Source organism: Saccoglossus kowalevskii, chromosome 6 (genome assembly GCF_978046115.1).
Source record: "Saccoglossus kowalevskii chromosome 6, keSacKowa6.1, whole genome shotgun sequence".
NCBI lineage: Eukaryota > Metazoa > Hemichordata > Enteropneusta > Harrimaniidae > Saccoglossus > Saccoglossus kowalevskii.
In genome coordinates, this window is record NC_140646.1 from 13,208,380 (window position 1) to 13,227,767 (window position 19,388).

The following is a 19,388-nucleotide window of genomic DNA, read 5'->3' on the forward strand; positions in this document are numbered from 1 at the left end:
CCGAAAGGTTGGTGGTTCAAGCCCACCCAGGGACGAAGTACAAGTTTTTATTACACACATTTTCTCATGTGTGGATTTGCGATATGAATACAACACAACATATCACCAAGGTTGCAGTCTCTGTGGCGCATTTGGTTAGCGCGTTCGGCTGTTAACCGAAAGGTTGGTGATTCAAGCCCACCCAGGGACGAAGTAGAAGTTTTTATTATACACATTTTCTCATGTGTGAATTCGCGATATGAAGACAATATAACACCATTGTTGTAGTCTCTGTGGCGCAATCGGTTAGCGCGTTCGGCTGTTAACCGAAAGGTTGGTGGTTCAAGCCCACCCAGGGACGAAGTAGAAGTTTCTATTACACAGATTTTCTCATGTGTGAATTCGCGATATGAATAAAACATAACACCAATGTCGCAGTGACTGTAGCGCCATCGGTTCGCGCGTTCGGCTGTTAACCGAAAGGTTGGTGATTCAAGCCCACCCAGGGACGAAGTAGAAGTTTTTATTACACACATTTTCTCATGTGTGGATTCGCGATATGAATACAATATAACACCAATGTTGTAGTCTCTGTGGCGCAATCGGTTAGCGCGTTCGGCTGTTAACCGAAAGGTTGGTGGTTCAAGCCCACCCAGGGACGAAGTATAAGTTTTTATAACACACATGTTCTCATGTGTGAATTCGCGATATGAATACAACATAACACCAATGTCGCAGTGTCTGTAGCGCCATCGGTTAGCGCGTTCGGCTGTTAACCGAAAGGTTGGTGATTCAAGCCCATCCAGGGACGAAGTAGAAGTTTTTATTACACACATTTTCTCATGTGTGGATTCGCGAAATGAATACAACATAACACCATTGTTACAGTCTCTGTGGCGCAATCGGTTAGCGCGTTCGGCTGTTAACTGAAAGGTTGGTGGTTCAAGCCCACCCAGGGACGAAGTACAAGTTTTTATTACACACATTTTCTCATGTGTGAATTCGCGATATGAATACAACATAACACCAATGTCGCAGAGTCTGTAACGCCATCCGTTCGCGCGTTCGGCTGTTAATGGAAAGGTTGGTGGTTCAAGCCCACCCAGGGACGAAGTAGAAGTTTTTATTACGCACATTTTCTCACGTGTGGATTCGCGATATTAATACAACATAACACCAATGTCGCAGAGTCTGTAGCGCCATCGGTTAGCGCGTTCGGCTGTTAACCGAAAGGTTGGTTGTTCAAACCCACCTTGGGATGAAGTAGAAGTTTTTATTACTCACATTTTCGAATGTGTGAATTCGAGATATGAATACAACATAACACCAATGTCGCAGTGTCTGTAGCGCCATCGGTTAGCGCGTTCGGCTGTTAACTGTAAGGTTGGTGGTTCAAGCCCACCCAGGGACGAAGTAGAAGTTTTTATTACGCAGATTTTCTCACGTGTGGATTCGCGATATTAATACAATACAACGTATCACCAAGGTTACAGTCTCTGTGGCGCAATTGGTTAGTGCGTTCGGCTGTTAACCGAAAGGTTGGTGATTCAAGCCCACCCAGGGACGAAGTACAAGTTTTTATTACACACATTTTCTCATGTGTGAATTCGCGATATGAATACAATATAACACCAATGTTGCAGTCTCTGTGGCGCAATCGGTTAGCGCGGTTGGCTGTTAACCGAAAGGTTGGTGGTTCAAGCCCACCCAGGGACGAAGTACACATTTTTATTACACACATTTTCTCATGTGTGGATTCGCGATATGAATACAACATAACGCCATTGTTGTAGTCTCTGTGGCGCAATCGATTAGCGCGTTCGGCTGTTAACCGAAAGGTTGGTGGTTCAAGCCCAAACAGGGACGAAGTACAAGTTTATATTACACACAATTTCTCATGTGTGAATTCGCGATATGAATGCAACATAACACCAATGTCGCAGTGTCTGTAGCGCAATCGGTTAGCGCGTTCGGCTGTTAACCGAAAGGTTGGTTGTTCAAGCCCACCCAGGGACGAAGTACAAGTTTTTATTACACACAAATTCTCATGTGTGGATTCGCGATATGAATGCAAAATAACACCAATGTCGCAGTGTCTGTAGCGCAATCGGTTAGCGCGTTTGGCTGTTAACCGAAAGGTTGGTGGTTCAAGCCCACCCAGGGACGAAGTACAAGTTTTTATTACACACATTTTCTCATGTGTGGATTCGCGATATGAATACAACACAACATATCACCAAGGTTGCGGTCTCTGTGGCGCATTTGGTTAGCGCGTTCGGCTGTTAACCGAAAGGTTGGTGATTCAAGCCCACCCAGGGACGAAGTAGAAGTTTTTATTACACACATTTTCTCATGTGTGAATTTGCGATATGAATACAACATAACACCAATGTCGCAGTGTCTGTAGCGCCATCGGTTAGCGCGTTCGGCTGTTAACCAAAAGGTTGGTGGTTCAAGCCCACCCAGGGACGAAGTACAAGTTTTTATTACACACATTTTCTCATGTGTGAATTCGCGATATGAAGACAATATAACACCATTGTTGTAGTCTCTGTGGCGCAATCGGTTAGCGCGTTTGGCTGTTAACCGAAAGGTTGGTGGTTCAAGCCCACCCAGGGACGAAGTAGAAGTTTTTATTACACAGATTTTCTCATGTGTGAATTCGCGATATGAATACAACATAACACCAATGTCGCAGTGTCTGTAGCGCCATCGGTTAGCGCGCTCGGCTGTTAACCGAAAGGTTGGTTGTTCAAGCCCACCCAGGGACGAAGTACAAGTTTTTATTACACACAAATTCTCATGTGTGGATTCGCGATATGAATGCAACATAACACTAATGTCGCAGTGTCTGTAGCGCAATCGGTTAGCGCGTTCGGCTGTTAACCGAAAGGTTGGTTGTTCAAGCCCACCCAGGGACGAAGTACAAGTTTTTATTACACACAAATTCTCATGTGTGGATTCGCGATATGAATGCAAAATAACACCAATGTCACAGTGTCTGTAGCGCAATCGGTTAGCGCGTTTGGCTGTTAACCGAAAGGTTGGTGGTTCAAGCCCACCCAGGGACGAAGTACAAGTTTTTATTACACACATTTTCTCATGTGTGGATTCGCGATATGAATACAACACAACATATCACCAAGGTTGCGGTCTCTGTGGCGCATTTGGTTAGCGCGTTCGGCTGTTAACCAAAAGGTTGGTGATTCAAGCCCACCCAGGGACGAAGTAGAAGTTTTTATTACACACATTTTCTCATGTGTGAATTTGCGATATGAATACAACATAACACCAATGTCGCAGTGTCTGTAGCGCCATCGGTTAGCGCGTTCGGCTGTTAACCAAAAGGTTGGTGGTTCAAGCCCACCCAGGGACGAAGTACAAGTTTTTATTACACACATTTTCTCATGTGTGAATTCGCGATATGAAGACAATATAACACCATTGTTGTAGTCTCTGTGGCGCAATCGGTTAGCGCGTTCGGCTGTTAACCGAAAGGTTGGTGGTTCAAGCCCACCCAGGGACGAAGTAGAAGTTTTTATTACACAGATTTTCTCATGTGTGAATTCGCGATATGAATAAAACATAACACCAATGTCGCAGTGTCTGTAGCGCCATCGGTTCGCGCGTTCGGCTGTTAACCGAAAGGTTGGTGATTCAAGCCCACCCAGGGACGAAGTAGAAGTTTTTATTACACACATTTTCTCATGTGTGGATTCGCGATATGAATACAATATAACACCAATGTTGCAGTCTCTGTGGCGCAATCGGTTAGCGCGTTCGGCTGTTAACCGAAAGGTTGGTGGTTCAAGCCCACCCAGGGACGAAGTATAAGTTTTTATTACACACATGTTCTCATGTGAGAATTCGCGATATGAATACAACATAACACCAATGTCGCAGTGTCTGTAGCGCAATCGGTTAGCGCGTTCGGCTGTTAACCGAATGGTTGGTTGTTCAAGCCCACCCAGGGACGAAGTACAAGTTTTTATTACACACAAATTCTCATGTGTGGATTCGCGATATGAATGCAAAATAACACCAATGTCGCAGTGTCTGTAGCGCAATCGGTTAGCGCGTTTGGCTGTTAACCGAAAGGTTGGTGGTTCAAGCCCACCCAGGGACGAAGTACAAGTTTTTATTACACACATTTTCTCATGTGTGGATTTGCGATATGAATACAACACAACATATCACCAAGGTTGCAGTCTCTGTGGCGCATTTGGTTAGCGCGTTCGGCTGATAACCGAAAGGTTGGTGATTCAAGCCCACCCAGGGACGAAGTAGAAGTTTTTATTACACAGATTTTCTCATGTGTGAATTCGCGATATGAATAAAACATAACACCAATGTCGCAGTGACTGTAGCGCCATCGGTTCGCGCGTTCGGCTGTTAACCGAAAGGTTGGTGATTCAAGCCCACCCAGGGACGAAGTAGAAGTTTTTATTACACACATTTTCTCATGTGTGGATTCGCGATATGAATACAATATAACACCAATGTTGCAGTCTCTGTGGCGCAATCGGTTAGCGCGTTCGGCTGTTAACCGAAAGGTTGGTGGTTCAAGCCCACCCAGGGACGAAGTATAAGTTTTTATTACACACATGTTCTCATGTGAGAATTCGCGATATGAATACAACATAACACCAATGTCGCAGTGTCTGTAGCGCAATCGGTTAGGGCGTTCGGCTGTTAACCGAAAGGTTGGTTGTTCAAGCCCACCCAGGGACGAAGTACAAGTTTTTATTACACACAAATTCTCATGTGTGGATTCGCGATATGAATGCAAAATAACACCAATGTCGCAGTGTCTGTAGCGCAATCGGTTAGCGCGTTTGGCTGTTAACCGAAAGGTTGGTGGTTCAAGCCCACCCAGGGACGAAGTACAAGTTTTTATTACACACATTTTCTCATGTGTGGATTTGCGATATGAATACAACACAACATATCACCAAGGTTGCAGTCTCTGTGGCGCATTTGGTTAGCGCGTTCGGCTGATAACCGAAAGGTTGGTGATTCAAGCCCACCCAGGGACGAAGTAGAAGTTAGTATTACACACATTTTCTCATGTGTGAATTTGCGATATGAATGCAACATAACACCAATGTCGCAGTGTCTGTAGCGCCATCGGTTAGCGCGTTCGGCTGTTAACCAAAAGGTTGGTGGTTCAAGCCCACCCAGGGACGAAGTAGAAGTTTTTATTACACACATTTTCTCATGTGTGGATTCGCGATATGAATACAATATAACACCAATGTTGTAGTCTCTGTGGCGCAATCGGTTAGCGCGTTCGGCTGTTAACCGAAAGGTTGGTGATTCAAGCCCACCCAGGGACGAAGTAGAAGTTTTTATTACACACATTTTCTCATGTGTGGATTTGCGAAATGAATACAACATAACACCATTGTTACAGTCTCTGTGGCGCAATCGGTTAGCGCGTTCGGCTGTTAACTGAAAGGTTGGTGGTTCAAGCCCACCCAGGGACGAAGTACAAGTTTTTATTACACACATTTTCTCATGTGTGAATTCGCGATATGAATACAACATAACACCAATGTCGCAGAGTCTGTAACGCCATCCGTTCGCGCGTTCGGCTGTTAACCGAAAGGTTGGTGATTCAAGCCCACCCAGGGACGAAGTAGAAGTTTTTATTACACACATTTTCTCATGTGAGGATTCGCGATATGAATACAATATAACACCAATGTTGTAGTCTCTGTGGCGCAATCGGTTATCGCGTTCGGCTGTTAATGGAAAGGTTGGTGGTTCAAGCCCACCCAGGGACGAAGTAGAAGTTTTTATTACGCACATTTTCTCACGTGTGAATTCGAGATATGAATACAACATAACACCAATGTCGCAATGTCTGTAGCGCCATCGGTTAGCGCGTTCGGCTGTTAACTGTAAGGTTGGTGGTTCAAGCCCACCCAGGGACGAAGTAGAAGTTTTTATTACACATATTTTCTCATGTGTGAATTCGCGATATGAATACAATATAACACCAATGTTGCAGTCTCTGTGGCGCAATCGGTTAGCGCGTTTGGCTGTTAACCGAAAGGTTGGTGGTTCAAGCCCACCCAGGGACGAAGTACAAGTTTTTATTACACATATTTTCTCATGTGTGAATTCGCGATATGAATACAATATAACACCAATGTTGCAGTCTCTGTGGCGCAATCGGTTAGCGCGTTTGGCTGTTAACCGAAAGGTTGGTGGTTCAAGCCCACCCAGGGACGAAGTACACATTTTTATTACACACATTTTCTCATGTGTGGATTCGCGATATGAATACAACATAACGCCATTGTTGTAGTCTCTGTGGCGCAATCGATTAGCGCGTTCGGCTGTTAACCGAAAGGTTGGTGGTTCAAGCCCAAACAGGGACGAAGTACAAGTTTTTGTTACACACAATTTCTCATGTGTGAATTCGCGATATGAATGCAACATAACACCAATGTCGCAGTGTATGTAGCGCAATCGGTTAGCGCGTTCGGCTGTTAATGGAAAGGTTGGTGGTTCAAGCCCACCCAGGGACGAAGTAGAAGTTTTTATTACGCACATTTTCTCACGTGTGAATTCGAGATATGAATACAACATAACACCAATGTCGCAGTGTCTGTAGCGCCATCGGTTAGCGCGTTCGGCTGTTAACTGTAAGGTTGGTGGTTCAAGCCCACCCAGGGACGAAGTAGAAGTTTTTATTACGCACATTTTCTCACGTGTGGATTCGCGATATTAATACAATACAACAGATCACCAAGGTTACAGTCTCTGTGGCGCAATTGGTTAGTGCGTTCGGCTGTTAACCGAAAGGTTGGTGATTCAAGCCCACCCAGGGACGAAGTACAAGTTTTTATTACACATATTTTCTCATATGTGAATTCGCGATATGAATACAATATAACACCAATGTTGCAGTCTCTGTGGCGCAATCGGTTAGCGCGTTTGGCTGTTAACCGAAAGGTTGGTGGTTCAAGCCCACCCAGGGACGAAGTACACATTTTTATTACACACATTTTCTCATGTGTGGATTCGCGATATGAATACAACATAACGCCATTGTTGTAGTCTCTGTGGCGCAATCGATTAGCGCGTTCGGCTGTTAACCGAAAGGTTGGTGGTTCAAGCCCAAACAGGGACGAAGTACAAGTTTTTGTTACACACAATTTCTCATGTGTGAATTCGCGATATGAATGCAACATAACACCAATGTCGCAGTGAATGTATCGCAATCGGTTAGCGCGTTCGGCTGTTAACCGAAAGGTTGGTTGTTCAAGCCCACCCAGGGACGAAGTACAAGTTTTTATTACACACAAATTCTCATGTGTGGATTCGCGATATGAATGCAAAATAACACCAATGTCGCAGTGTCTGTAGCGCAATCGGTTAGCGCGTTTGGCTGTTAACCGAAAGGTTGGTGGTTCAAGCCCACCCAGGGACGAAGTACAAGTTTTTATTACACACATTTTCTCATGTGTGGATTCGCGATATGAATACAACACAACATATCACCAAGGTTGCGGTCTCTGTGGCGCATTTGGTTAGCGCGTTCGGCTGTTAACCGAAAGGTTGGTGATTCAAGCCCACCCAGGGACGAAGTAGAAGTTTTTATTACACACATTTTCTCATGTGTGAATTTGCGGTATGAATACAACATAACACCAATGTCGCAGTGTCTGTAGCGCCATCGGTTAGCGCGTTCGGCTGTTAACCAAAAGGTTGGTGGTTCAAGCCCACCCAGGGACGAAGTACAAGTTTTTATTACACACATTTTCTCATGTGTGAATTCGCGATATGAAGACAATATAACACCATTGTTGTAGTCTCTGTAGCGCAATCGGTTAGCGCGTTCGGCTGTTAACCGAAAGGTTGGTGGTTCAAGCCCACCCAGGGACGAAGTAGAAGTTTTTATTACACAGATTTTCTCATGTGTGAATTCGCGATATGAATAAAACATAACACCAATGTCGCAGTGTCTGTAGCGCCATCGGTTCGCGCGTTCGGCTGTTAACCGAAAGGTTGGTGATTCAAGCCACCCAGGGACGAAGTAGAAGTTTTTATTACACACATTTTCTCATGTGTGGATTCGCGATATGAATACAATATAACACCAATGTTGCAGTCTCTGTGGCGCAATCGGTTAGCGCGTTCGGCTGTTAACCGAAAGGTTGGTGGTTCAAGCCCACCCAGGGACGAAGTATAAGTTTTTATTACACACATGTTCTCATGTGAGAATTCGCCATATGAATACAACATAACGCCAATGTCGCAGTGTCTGTAGCGCCATCGGTTAGCGCGTTCGGCTGTTAACCGAAAGGTTGGTGATTCAAGCCCACCCTTGGACGAAGTAGAAGTTTTTATTACACACATTTTCTCATGTGTGGATTCGCGATATGAATACAACATAACACCATTGTTGTAGTCTCTGTGGCGCAATCGGTTAACGCGTTCGGCTGTTAACCGAACGGTTGGTGGTTCAAGCCCACCCAGGGACGAAGAAGAAATTTTTATTACACACATTTTGTCATGTGAGAATTTGTGATATGAATACAACATAACACCAATGTCGCAGTGTCTGTAGCGCCATCGGTTAGCGCGTTCGGCTGTTAACCGAAAGGTTGGTGGTTCAAGCCCACCCAGGGACGAAGTAGAAGTTTTTATTACACACATTTTCTCATGTGTGGATTCGCGATATGAATACAACATAACGCCATTGTTGTAGTCTCTGTGGCGCAATCGATTAGCGCGTTCGGCTGTTAACCGAAAGGTTGGTGGTTCAAGCCCACCCAGGGACGAAGTACAAGTTTTTATTACACACAAATTCTCATGAGTGGATTCGCGATATGAATGCAAAATAACACCAATGTCGCAGTGTATGTAGCGCCATCGGTTAGCGCGTTCGGCTGTTAACCAAAAGGTTGGTGGTTCAAGCCCACCCAGGGACGAAGTACAAGTTTTTATTACACACATTTTCTCATGTGTGAATTCGCGATATGAAGACAATATAACACCCTTGTTGTAGTCTCTGTGGCGCAATCGGTTAGCGCATTCGGCTGTTAACCGAAAGGTTGGTGGTTCAAGCCCACCCAGGGACGAAGTAGAAGATTTTATTAAACAGATTTTCTCATGTGTGGATTCGCGATATGAATACAACATAACACCATTGTTACAGTCTCTGTGGCGCAATCGGTTAGCGCGTTCGGCTGTTAACCGAAAGGTTGGTGGTTCAAGCCCACCCAGGGACGAAGTACAAGTTTTTATTACACACATTTTCTCATCTGTGGATTCGCGATATGAATACAACATAACGCCATTGTTGTAGTCTCTGTGGCGCAATCGATTAGCGCGTTCGGCTGTTAACCGAAAGGTTGGTGGTTCAAGCCCAAACAGGGACGAAGTACAAGTTTTTGTTACACACAATTTCTCATGTGTGAATTCGCGATATGAATGCAACATAACACCAATGTCGCAGTGTCTGTAGCGCAATCGGTTAGCGCGTTCGGCTGTTAACCGAAAGGTTGGTTGTTCAAGCCCACCCAGGGACGAAGTACAAGTTATTATTACACACAAATTCTCATGTGTGGATTCGCGATATGAATGCAAAATAACACCAATGTCGCAGTGTCTGTAGCGCAATCGGTTAGCGCGTTTGGCTGTTAACCGAAAGGTTGGTCGTTCAAGCCCACCCAGGGACGAAGTAGAAGTTTTTATTACACACATTTTCTCATGTGTGGATTCGCGATATGAATACAATATAACACCAATGTTGCAGTCTCTGTGGCGCAATCGGTTAGCGCGTTCGGCTGTTAACCGAAAGGTTTGTGGTTCAAGCCCACCCAGGAACGAAGTATAAGTTTTTATTACACACATGTTCTCATGTGAGAATTCGCGATATGAATACAACATAACACCAATGTCGCAGTGTCTGTAGCGCCATCGGTTAGCGCGTTCGGCTGTTAACCGAAAGGTTGGTGATTCAAGCCCACCCAGGGACGAAGTAGAAGTTTTTATTACACAAATTTTCTCATGTGTGGATTCGCGATTTGAATACAACATGACGCCATTGTTGTAGTCTCTGTGGCGCAATCGATTAGCGCGTTCGGCTGTTAACCGAAAGGTTGGTGGTTCAAGCCCAAACAGGGACGAAGTACAAGTTTTTGTTACACACAATTTCTCATGTGTGAATTCGCGATATGAATGCAACATAACACCAATGTCGCAGAGTCTGTAACGCCATCCGTTCGCGCGTTCGGCTGTTAACCGAAAGGTTGGTGATTCAAGCCCACCCAGGGACGAAGTAGAAGTTTTTATTACACACATTTTCTCATGTGAGGATTCGCGATATGAATACAATATAACACCAATGTTGTAGTCTCTGTGGCGCAATCGGTTAGCGCGTACGGCTGTTAATGGAAAGGTTGGTGGTTCAAGCCCACCCAGGGACGAAGTAGAAGTTTTTATTACGCACATTTTCTCACGTGTGAATTCGAGATATGAATACAACATAACACCAATGTCGCAGTGTCTGTAGCGCCATCGGTTAGCGCGTTCGGCTGTTAACTGCAAGGTTGGTGGTTCAAGCCCACCCAGGGACGAAGTAGAAGTTTTTATTACGCACATTTTCTCACGTGTGGATTCGCGATATTAATACAATACAACATATCACCAAGGTTACAGTCTCTGTGGCGCAATTGGTTAGTGCGTTCGGCTGTTAACCGAAAGGTTGGTGATTCAAGCCCACCCAGGGACGAAGTACAAGTTTTTATTACACATATTTTCTCATGTGTGAATTCGCGATATGAATACAATATAACACCAATGTTGCAGTCTCTGTGGCGCAATCGGTTAGCGCGTTTGGCTGTTAACCGAAAGGTTGGTGGTTCAAGCCCACCCAGGGACGAAGTACACATTTTTATTACACACATTTTCTCATGTGTGGATTCGCGATATGAATACAACATAACGCCATTGTTGTAGTCTCTGTGGCGCAATCGATTAGCGCGTTCGGCTGTTAACCGAAAGGTTGGTGGTTCAAGCCCAAACAGGGACGAAGTACAAGTTTTTGTTACACACAATTTCTCATGTGTGAATTCGCGATATGAATGCAACATAACACCAATGTCGCAGTGTATGTAGCGCCATCCGTTCGCGCGTTCGGCTGTTAACCGAAAGGTTGGTGATTCAAGCCCACCCAGGGACGAAGTAGAAGTTTTTATTACACACATTTTCTCATGTGAGGATTCGCGATATGAATACAATATAACACCAATGTTGTAGTCTCTGTGGCGCAATCGGTTAGCGCGTTCGGCTGTTAATGGAAAGGTTGGTGGTTCAAGCCCACCCAGGGACGAAGTAGAAGTTTTTATTACGCACATTTTCTCACGTGTGAATTCGAGATATGAATACAACATAACACCAATGTCGCAGTGTCTGTAGCGCCATCGGTTAGCGCGTTCGGCTGTTAACTGTAAGGTTGGTGGTTCAAGCCCACCCAGGGACAAAGTAGAAGTTTTTATTACGCACATTTTCTCACGTGTGGATTCGCGATATTAATACAATACAACATATCACCAAGGTTACAGTCTCTGTGGCGCAATTGGTTAGTGTGTTCGGCTGTTAACCGAAAGGTTGGTGATTCAAGCCCACCCAGGGACGAAGTACAAGTTTTTATTACACATATTTTCTCATGTGTGAATTCGCGATATGAATACAATATCACACCAATGTTGCAGTCTCTGTGGCGCAATCGGTTAGCGCGTTTGGCTGTTAACCGAAAGGTTGGTGGTTCAAGCCCACCCAGGGACGAAGTACACATTTTTATTACACACATTTTCTCATGTGTGGATTCGCGATATGAATACAACATAACGCCATTGTTGTAGTCTCTGTGGCGCAATCGATTAGCGCGTTCGGCTGTTAACCGAAAGGTTGGTGGTTCAAGCCCAAACAGGGACGAAGTACAAGTTTTTGTTACACACAATTTCTCATGTGTGAATTCGCGATATGAATGCAACATAACACCAATGTCGCAGTGTATGTATCGCAATCGGTTAGCGCGTTCGGCTGTTAACCGAAAGGTTGGTTGTTCAAGCCCACCCAGGGACGAAGTACAAGTTTTTATTACACACAAATTCTCATGTGTGGATTCGCGATATGAATACAATATAACACCAATGTTGCAGTCTCTGTGGCGCAATCGGTTAGCGCGTTCGGCTGTTAACCGAAAGGTTGGTTGTTCAAGCCCACCCAGGGACGAAGTACAAGTTTTTATTACACACAAATTCTCATGTGTGGATTCGCGATATGAATACAATATAACACCAATGTTGCAGTCTCTGTGGCGCAATCGGTTAGCGCGTTTGGCTGTTAACCGAAAGGTTGGTGGTTCAAGCCCACCCAGGGACGAAGTACACATTTTTATTACACACATTTTCTCATGTGTGGATTCGCGATATGAATACAACATAACGCCATTGTTGTAGTCTCTGTGGCGCAATCGATTAGCGCGTTCGGCTGTTAACCGAAAGGTTGGTGGTTCAAGCCCAAACAGGGACGAAGTACAAGTTTTTGTTACACACAATTTCTCATGTGTGAATTCGCGATATGAATGCAACATAACACCAATGTCGCAGTGTATGTATCGCAATCGGTTAGCGCGTTCGGCTGTTAACCGAAAGGTTGGTTGTTCAAGCCCACCCAGGGACGAAGTACAAGTTTTTATTACACACAAATTCTCATGTGTGGATTCGCGATATGAATGCAAAATAACACCAATGTCGCAGTGTCTGTAGCGCAATCGGTTAGCGCGTTTGGCTGTTAACCGAAAGGTTGGTGGTTCAAGCCCACCCAGGGACGAAGTACAAGTTTTTATTACACACATTTTCTCATGTGTGGATTTGCGATATGAATACAACACAACATATCACCAAGGTTGCAGTCTCTGTGGCGCATTTGGTTAGCGCGTTCGGCTGTTAACCGAAAGGATGGTGATTCAAGCCCAGCCAGGGACGAAGTAGAAGTTTTTATTATACACATTTTCTCATGTGTGAATTTGCGATATGAATACAACATAACACCAATGTCGCAGTGTCTGTAGCGCCATCGGTTAGCGCGTTCGGCTGTTAACCAAAAGGTTGGTGGTTCAAGCCCACCCAGGGACGAAGTACAAGTTTTTATTACACACATTTTCTCATGTGTGAATTCGCGATATGAAGACAATATAACACCATTGTTGAAGTCTCTGTGACGCAATCGGTTAGCGCGTTCGGCTGTTAGCCGAAAGGTTGGTGGTTCAAGCCCACCCAGGGACGAAGTAGAAGTTTCTATTACACAGATTTTCTCATGTGTGAATTCGCGATATGAATAAAACATAACACCAATGTCGCAGTGACTGTAGCGCCATCGGTTCGCGCGTTCGGCTGTTAACCGAAAGGTTGGTGATTCAAGCCCACCCAGGGACGAAGTAGAAGTTTTTATTACACACATTTTCTCATGTGTGGATTCGCGATATGAATACAATATAACACCAATGTTGTAGTCTCTGTGGCGCAATCGGTTAGCGCGTTCGGCTGTTAACCGAAAGGTTGGTGGTTCAAGCCCACCCAGGGACGAAGTATAAGTTTTTATAACACACATGTTCTCATGTGTGAATTCGCGATATGAATACAACATAACACCAATGTCGCAGTGTCTGTAGCGCCATCGGTTAGCGCGTTCGGCTGTTAACCGAAAGGTTGGTGATTCAAGCCCATCCAGGGACGAAGTAGAAGTTTTTATTACACACATTTTCTCATGTGTGGATTCGCGAAATGAATACAACATAACACCATTGTTACAGTCTCTGTGGCGCAATCGGTTAGCGCGTTCGGCTGTTAACTGAAAGGTTGGTGGTTCAAGCCCACCCAGGGACGAAGTACAAGTTTTTATTACACACATTTTCTCATGTGTGAATTCGCGATATGAATACAACATAACACCAATGTCACAGAGTCTGTAACGCCATCCGTTCGCGCGTTCGGCTGTTAATGGAAAGGTTGGTGGTTCAAGCCCACCCAGGGACGAAGTAGAAGTTTTTATTACGCACATTTTCTCACGTGTGGATTCGCGATATTAATACAACATAACACCAATGTCGCAGAGTCTGTAGCGCCATCGGTTAGCGCGTTCGGCTGTTAACCGAAAGGTTGGTTGTTCAAACCCACCTTGGGATGAAGTAGAAGTTTTTATTACTCACATTTTCGAATGTGTGAATTCGAGATATGAATACAACATAACACCAATGTCGCAGTGTCTGTAGCGCCATCGGTTAGCGCGTTCGGCTGTTAACTGTAAGGTTGGTGGTTCAAGCCCACCCAGGGACGAAGTAGAAGTTTTTATTACGCAGATTTTCTCACGTGTGGATTCGCGATATTAATACAATACAACGTATCACCAAGGTTACAGTCTCTGTGGCGCAATTGGTTAGTGCGTTCGGCTGTTAACCGAAAGGTTGGTGATTCAAGCCCACCCAGGGACGAAGTACAAGTTTTTATTACACACATTTTCTCATGTGTGGATTCGCGATATGAATACAACATAACGCCATTGTTGTAGTCTCTGTGGCGCAATCGATTAGCGCGTTCGGCTGTTAACCGAAAGGTTGGTGGTTCAAGCCCAAACAGGGACGAAGTACAAGTTTTTATTACACACAATTTCTCATGTGTGAATTCGCGATATGAATGCAACATAACACCAATGTCGCAGTGTCTGTAGCGCAATCGGTTAGCGCGTTCGGCTGTTAACCGAAAGGTTGGTTGTTCAAGCCCACCCAGGGACGAAGTACAAGTTTTTATTACACACAAATTCTCATGTGTGGATTCGCGATATGAATGCAAAATAACACCAATGTCGCAGTGTCTGTAGCGCAATCGGTTAGCGCGTTTGGCTGTTAACCGAAAGGTTGGTGGTTCAAGCCCACCCAGGGACGAAGTACAAGTTTTTATTACACACATTTTCTCATGTGTGGATTCGCGATATGAATACAACACAACATATCACCAAGGTTGCGGTCTCTGTGGCGCATTTGGTTAGCGCGTTCGGCTGTTAACCGAAAGGTTGGTGATTCAAGCCCACCCAGGGACGAAGTAAAAGTTTTTATTACACACATTTTCTCATGTGTGAATTTGCGATATGAATACAACATAACACCAATGTCGCAGTGTCTGTAGCGCCATCGGTTAGCGCGTTCGGCTGTTAACCAAAAGGTTGGTGGTTCAAGCCCACCCAGGGACGAAGTACAAGTTTTTATTACACACATTTTCTCATGTGTGAATTCGCGATATGAAGACAATATAACACCATTGTTGTAGTCTCTGTGGCGCAATCGGTTAGCGCGTTCGGCTGTTAACCGAAAGGTTGGTGGTTCAAGCCCACCCAGGGACGAAGTAGAAGTTTTTATTACACAGATTTTCTCATGTGTGAATTCGCGATATGAATAAAACATAACACCAATGTCGCAGTGTCTGTAGCGCCATCGGTTCGCGCGTTCGGCTGTTAACCGAAAGGTTGGTGATTCAAGCCCACCCAGGGACGAAGTAGAAGCTTTTATTACACACATTTTCTCATGTGTGGATTCGCGATATGAATACAATATAACACCAATGTTGCAGTCTCTGTGGCGCAATCGGTTAGCGCGTTCGGCTGTTAACCGAAAGGTTGGTGGTTCAAGCCCACCCAGGGACGAAGTATAAGTTTTTATTACACACATGTTCTCATGTGAGAATTCGCGATATGAATACAACATAACACCAATGTCGCAGTGTCTGTAGCGCCATCGGTTAGCGCGTTCGGCTGTTAACCGAAAGGTTGGTTGTTCAAGCCCACCCAGGGACGAAGTACAAGTTTTTATTACACACAAATTCTCATGTGTGAATTCGCGATATGAATGCAACATAACACCAATGTCGCAGTGTCTGTAGCGCAATCGGTTAGCGCGTTCGGCTGTTAACCGAAAGGTTGGTTGTTCAAGCCCACCCAGGGACGAAGTACAAGTTTTTATTACACACAAATTCTCATGTGTGGATTCGCGATATGAATGCAAAATAACACCAATGTCGCAGTGTCTGTAGCGCAATCGGTTAGCGCGTTTGGCTGTTAACCGAAAGGTTGGTGGTTCAAGCCCACCCAGGGACGAAGTACAAGTTTTTATTACACACATTTTCTCATGTGTGGATTCGCGATATGAATACAACACAACATATCACCAAGGTTGCGGTCTCTGTGGCGCATTTGGTTAGCGCGTTCGGCTGTTAACCGAAAGGTTGGTGATTCAAGCCCACCCAGGGACGAAGTAGAAGTTTTTATTACACACATTTTCTCATGTGTGAATTTGCGATATGAATACAACATAACACCAATGTCGCAGTGTCTGTAGCGCCATCGGTTAGCGCGTTCGGCTGTTAACCAAAAGGTTGGTGGTTCAAGCCCACCCAGGGACGAAGTACAAGTTTTTATTACACACATTTTCTCATGTGTGAATTCGCGATATGAAGACAATATAACACCATTGTTGTAGTCTCTGTGGCGCAATCGGTTAGCGCGTTCGGCTGTTAACCGAAAGGTTGGTGGTTCAAGCCCACCCAGGGACGAAGTAGAAGTTTTTATTACACAGATTTTCTCATGTGTGAATTCGCGATATGAATAAAACATAACACCAATGTCGCAGTGTCTGTGGCGCAATCGGTTAGCGCGTTCGGCTGATAACCGAAAGGTTGGTGGTTCAAGCCCACCCAGGGACGAAGTATAAGTTTTTATTAAACACATGTTCTCATGTGAGAATTCGCGATATGAATACAACATAACACCAATGTCGCAGTGTCTGTAGCGCAATCGGTTAGCGCGTTCGGCTGTTAACCGAAAGGTTGGTTGTTCAAGCCCACCCAGGGACGAAGTACAAGTTTTTATTACACACAAATTCTCATGTGTGGATTCGCGATATGAATGCAAAATAACACCAATGTCGCAGTGTCTGTAGCGCAATCGGTTAGCGCGTTTGGCTGTTAACCGAAAGGTTGGTGGTTCAAGCCCACCCAGGGACGAAGTACAAGTTTTTATTACACACATTTTCTCATGTGTGGATTTGCGATATGAATACAACACAACATATCACCAAGGTTGCAGTCTCTGTGGCGCATTTGGTTAGCGCGTTCGGCTGATAACCGAAAGGTTGGTGATTCAAGCCCACCCAGGGACGAAATAGAAGTTTTTATTACACAGATTTTCTCATGTGTGAATTCGCGATATGAATAAAACATAACACCAATGTCGCAGTGTCTGTAGCGCCATCGGTTCGCGCGTTCGGCTGTTAACCGAAAGGTTGGTGATTCAAGCCCACCCAGGGACGAAGTAGAAGTTTTTATTACACACATTTTCTCATGTGTGGATTCGCGATATGAATACAATATAACACCAATGTTGCAGTCTCTGTGGCGCAATCGGTTAGCGCGTTCGGCTGTTAACCGAAAGGTTGGTGGTTCAAGCCCACCCAGGGACGAAGTATAAGTTTTTATTACACACATGTTCTCATGTGAGAATTCGCGATATGAATACAACATAACACCAATGTCGCAGTGTCTGTAGCGCAATCGGTTAGCGCGTTCGGCTGTTAACCGAAAGGTTGGTTGTTCAAGCCCACCCAGGGACGAAGTACAAGTTTTTATTACACACAAATTCTCATGTGTGGATTCGCGATATGAATGCAAAATAACACCAATGTCGCAGTGTCTGTAGCGCAATCGGTTAGCGCGTTTGGCTGTTAACCGAAAGGTTGGTGGTTCAAGCCCACCCAGGGACGAAGTACAAGTTTTTATTACACACATTTTCTCATGTGTGGATTTGCGATATGAATACAACACAACATATCACCAAGGTTGCAGTCTCTGTGGCGCATTTGGTTAGCGCCTTCGGCTGATAACCGAAAGGTTGGTGATTCAAGCCCACCCAGGGACGAAGTAGAAGTTTTTATTACACACATTTTCTCATGTGTGAATTTGCGATATGAATGCAACATAACACCAATGTCGCAGTGTCTGTAGCGCCATCGGTTAGCGCGTTCGGCTGTTAACCAAAAGGTTGGTGGTTCAAGCCCACCCAGGGACGAAGTAGAAGTTTTTATTACACACATTTTCTCATGTGTGGATTCGCGATATGAATACAATATAACACCAATGTTGTAGTCTCTGTGGCGCAATCGGTTAGCGCGTTCGGCTGTTAACCGAAAGGTTGGTGATTCAAGCCCACCCAGGGACGAAGTAGAAGTTTTTATTACACACATTTTCTCATGTGTGGATTTGCGAAATGAATACAACATAACACCATTGTTACAGTCTCTGTGGCGCAATCGGTTAGCGCGTTCGGCTGTTAACTGAAAGGTTGGTGGTTCAAGCCCACCCAGGGACGAAGTACAAGTTTTTATTACACACATTTTCTCATGTGTGAATTCGCGATATGAATACAACATAACACCAATGTCGCAGAGTCTGTAACGCCATCCGTTCGCGCGTTCGGCTGTTAACCGAAAGGTTGGTGATTCAAGCCCACCCAGGGACGAAGTAGAAGTTTTTATTACACACATTTTCTCATGTGAGGATTCGCGATATGAATACAATATAACACCAATGTTGTAGTCTCTGTGGCGCAATCGGTTAGCGCGTTCGGCTGTTAATGGAAAGGTTGGTGGTTCAAGCCCACCCAGGGACGAAGTAGAAGTTTTTATTACGCACATTTTCTCACGTGTGAATTCGAGATATGAATACAACATAACACCAATGTCGCAATGTCTGTAGCGCCATCGGTTAGCGCGTTCGGCTGTTAACTGTAAGGTTGGTGGTTCAAGCCCACCCAGGGACGAAGTAGAAGTTTTTATGACGCACATTTTCTCACGTGTGGATTCGCGATATTAATACAATACAACATATCACCAAGGTTACAGTCTCTGTGGCGCAATTGGTTAGTGCGTTCGGCTGTTAACCGAAAGATTGGTGATTCAAGCCCACCCAGGGACGAAGTACAAGTTTTTATTACACATATTTTCTCATGTGTGAATTCGCGATATGAATACAATATAACACCAATGTTGCAGTCTCTGTGGCGCAATCGGTTAGCGCGTTTGGCTGTTAACCGAAAGGTTGGTGGTTCAAGCCCACCCAGGGACGAAGTACACATTTTTATTACACACATTTTCTCATGTGTGGATTCGCGATATGAATACAACATAACGCCATTGTTGTAGTCTCTGTGGCGCAATCGATTAGCGCGTTCGGCTGTTAACCGAAAGGTTGGTGGTTCAAGCCCAAACAGGGACGAAGTACAAGTTTTTGTTACACACAATTTCTCATGTGTGAATTCGCGATATGAATGCAACATAACACCAA

General features: G+C 44.8%; 17 non-coding genes across 17 annotated transcripts; all 17 read left to right on the plus strand.

Moving 5' to 3' along the window:
* Positions 1-266: 266 nt before the first annotated feature.
* On the plus strand, positions 267-340 carry TRNAN-GUU (transfer RNA asparagine (anticodon GUU)). Its single transcript has one exon. It is a non-coding gene; the product is annotated as a tRNA-Asn (tRNA).
* Positions 341-566: 226 nt separating this feature from the next.
* Positions 567-640, plus strand: TRNAN-GUU (transfer RNA asparagine (anticodon GUU)). The gene has a single exon. It is a non-coding gene; the product is annotated as a tRNA-Asn (tRNA).
* Positions 641-3,431: 2,791 nt separating this feature from the next.
* TRNAN-GUU (transfer RNA asparagine (anticodon GUU)) lies at positions 3,432-3,505 on the plus strand. Its single transcript has one exon. It is a non-coding gene; the product is annotated as a tRNA-Asn (tRNA).
* A 226-nt stretch (positions 3,506-3,731) lies between these two features.
* TRNAN-GUU (transfer RNA asparagine (anticodon GUU)) lies at positions 3,732-3,805 on the plus strand. Its single transcript has one exon. It is a non-coding gene; the product is annotated as a tRNA-Asn (tRNA).
* Positions 3,806-4,186: 381 nt separating this feature from the next.
* Positions 4,187-4,260, plus strand: TRNAI-GAU (transfer RNA isoleucine (anticodon GAU)). The gene has a single exon. It is a non-coding gene; the product is annotated as a tRNA-Ile (tRNA).
* A 226-nt stretch (positions 4,261-4,486) lies between these two features.
* On the plus strand, positions 4,487-4,560 carry TRNAN-GUU (transfer RNA asparagine (anticodon GUU)). The gene has a single exon. It is a non-coding gene; the product is annotated as a tRNA-Asn (tRNA).
* A 381-nt stretch (positions 4,561-4,941) lies between these two features.
* Positions 4,942-5,015, plus strand: TRNAI-GAU (transfer RNA isoleucine (anticodon GAU)). Its single transcript has one exon. It is a non-coding gene; the product is annotated as a tRNA-Ile (tRNA).
* Positions 5,016-8,100: 3,085 nt separating this feature from the next.
* TRNAN-GUU (transfer RNA asparagine (anticodon GUU)) lies at positions 8,101-8,174 on the plus strand. Its single transcript has one exon. It is a non-coding gene; the product is annotated as a tRNA-Asn (tRNA).
* Positions 8,175-9,150: 976 nt separating this feature from the next.
* On the plus strand, positions 9,151-9,224 carry TRNAN-GUU (transfer RNA asparagine (anticodon GUU)). The gene has a single exon. It is a non-coding gene; the product is annotated as a tRNA-Asn (tRNA).
* A 4,291-nt stretch (positions 9,225-13,515) lies between these two features.
* Positions 13,516-13,589, plus strand: TRNAN-GUU (transfer RNA asparagine (anticodon GUU)). The gene has a single exon. It is a non-coding gene; the product is annotated as a tRNA-Asn (tRNA).
* A 1,736-nt stretch (positions 13,590-15,325) lies between these two features.
* TRNAN-GUU (transfer RNA asparagine (anticodon GUU)) lies at positions 15,326-15,399 on the plus strand. Its single transcript has one exon. It is a non-coding gene; the product is annotated as a tRNA-Asn (tRNA).
* Positions 15,400-15,625: 226 nt separating this feature from the next.
* On the plus strand, positions 15,626-15,699 carry TRNAN-GUU (transfer RNA asparagine (anticodon GUU)). Its single transcript has one exon. It is a non-coding gene; the product is annotated as a tRNA-Asn (tRNA).
* Positions 15,700-16,530: 831 nt separating this feature from the next.
* On the plus strand, positions 16,531-16,604 carry TRNAN-GUU (transfer RNA asparagine (anticodon GUU)). Its single transcript has one exon. It is a non-coding gene; the product is annotated as a tRNA-Asn (tRNA).
* Positions 16,605-16,680: 76 nt separating this feature from the next.
* Positions 16,681-16,754, plus strand: TRNAI-GAU (transfer RNA isoleucine (anticodon GAU)). Its single transcript has one exon. It is a non-coding gene; the product is annotated as a tRNA-Ile (tRNA).
* Positions 16,755-17,135: 381 nt separating this feature from the next.
* On the plus strand, positions 17,136-17,209 carry TRNAI-GAU (transfer RNA isoleucine (anticodon GAU)). The gene has a single exon. It is a non-coding gene; the product is annotated as a tRNA-Ile (tRNA).
* Positions 17,210-17,435: 226 nt separating this feature from the next.
* TRNAN-GUU (transfer RNA asparagine (anticodon GUU)) lies at positions 17,436-17,509 on the plus strand. The gene has a single exon. It is a non-coding gene; the product is annotated as a tRNA-Asn (tRNA).
* A 381-nt stretch (positions 17,510-17,890) lies between these two features.
* TRNAI-GAU (transfer RNA isoleucine (anticodon GAU)) lies at positions 17,891-17,964 on the plus strand. Its single transcript has one exon. It is a non-coding gene; the product is annotated as a tRNA-Ile (tRNA).
* Positions 17,965-19,388: the final 1,424 nt, after the last annotated feature.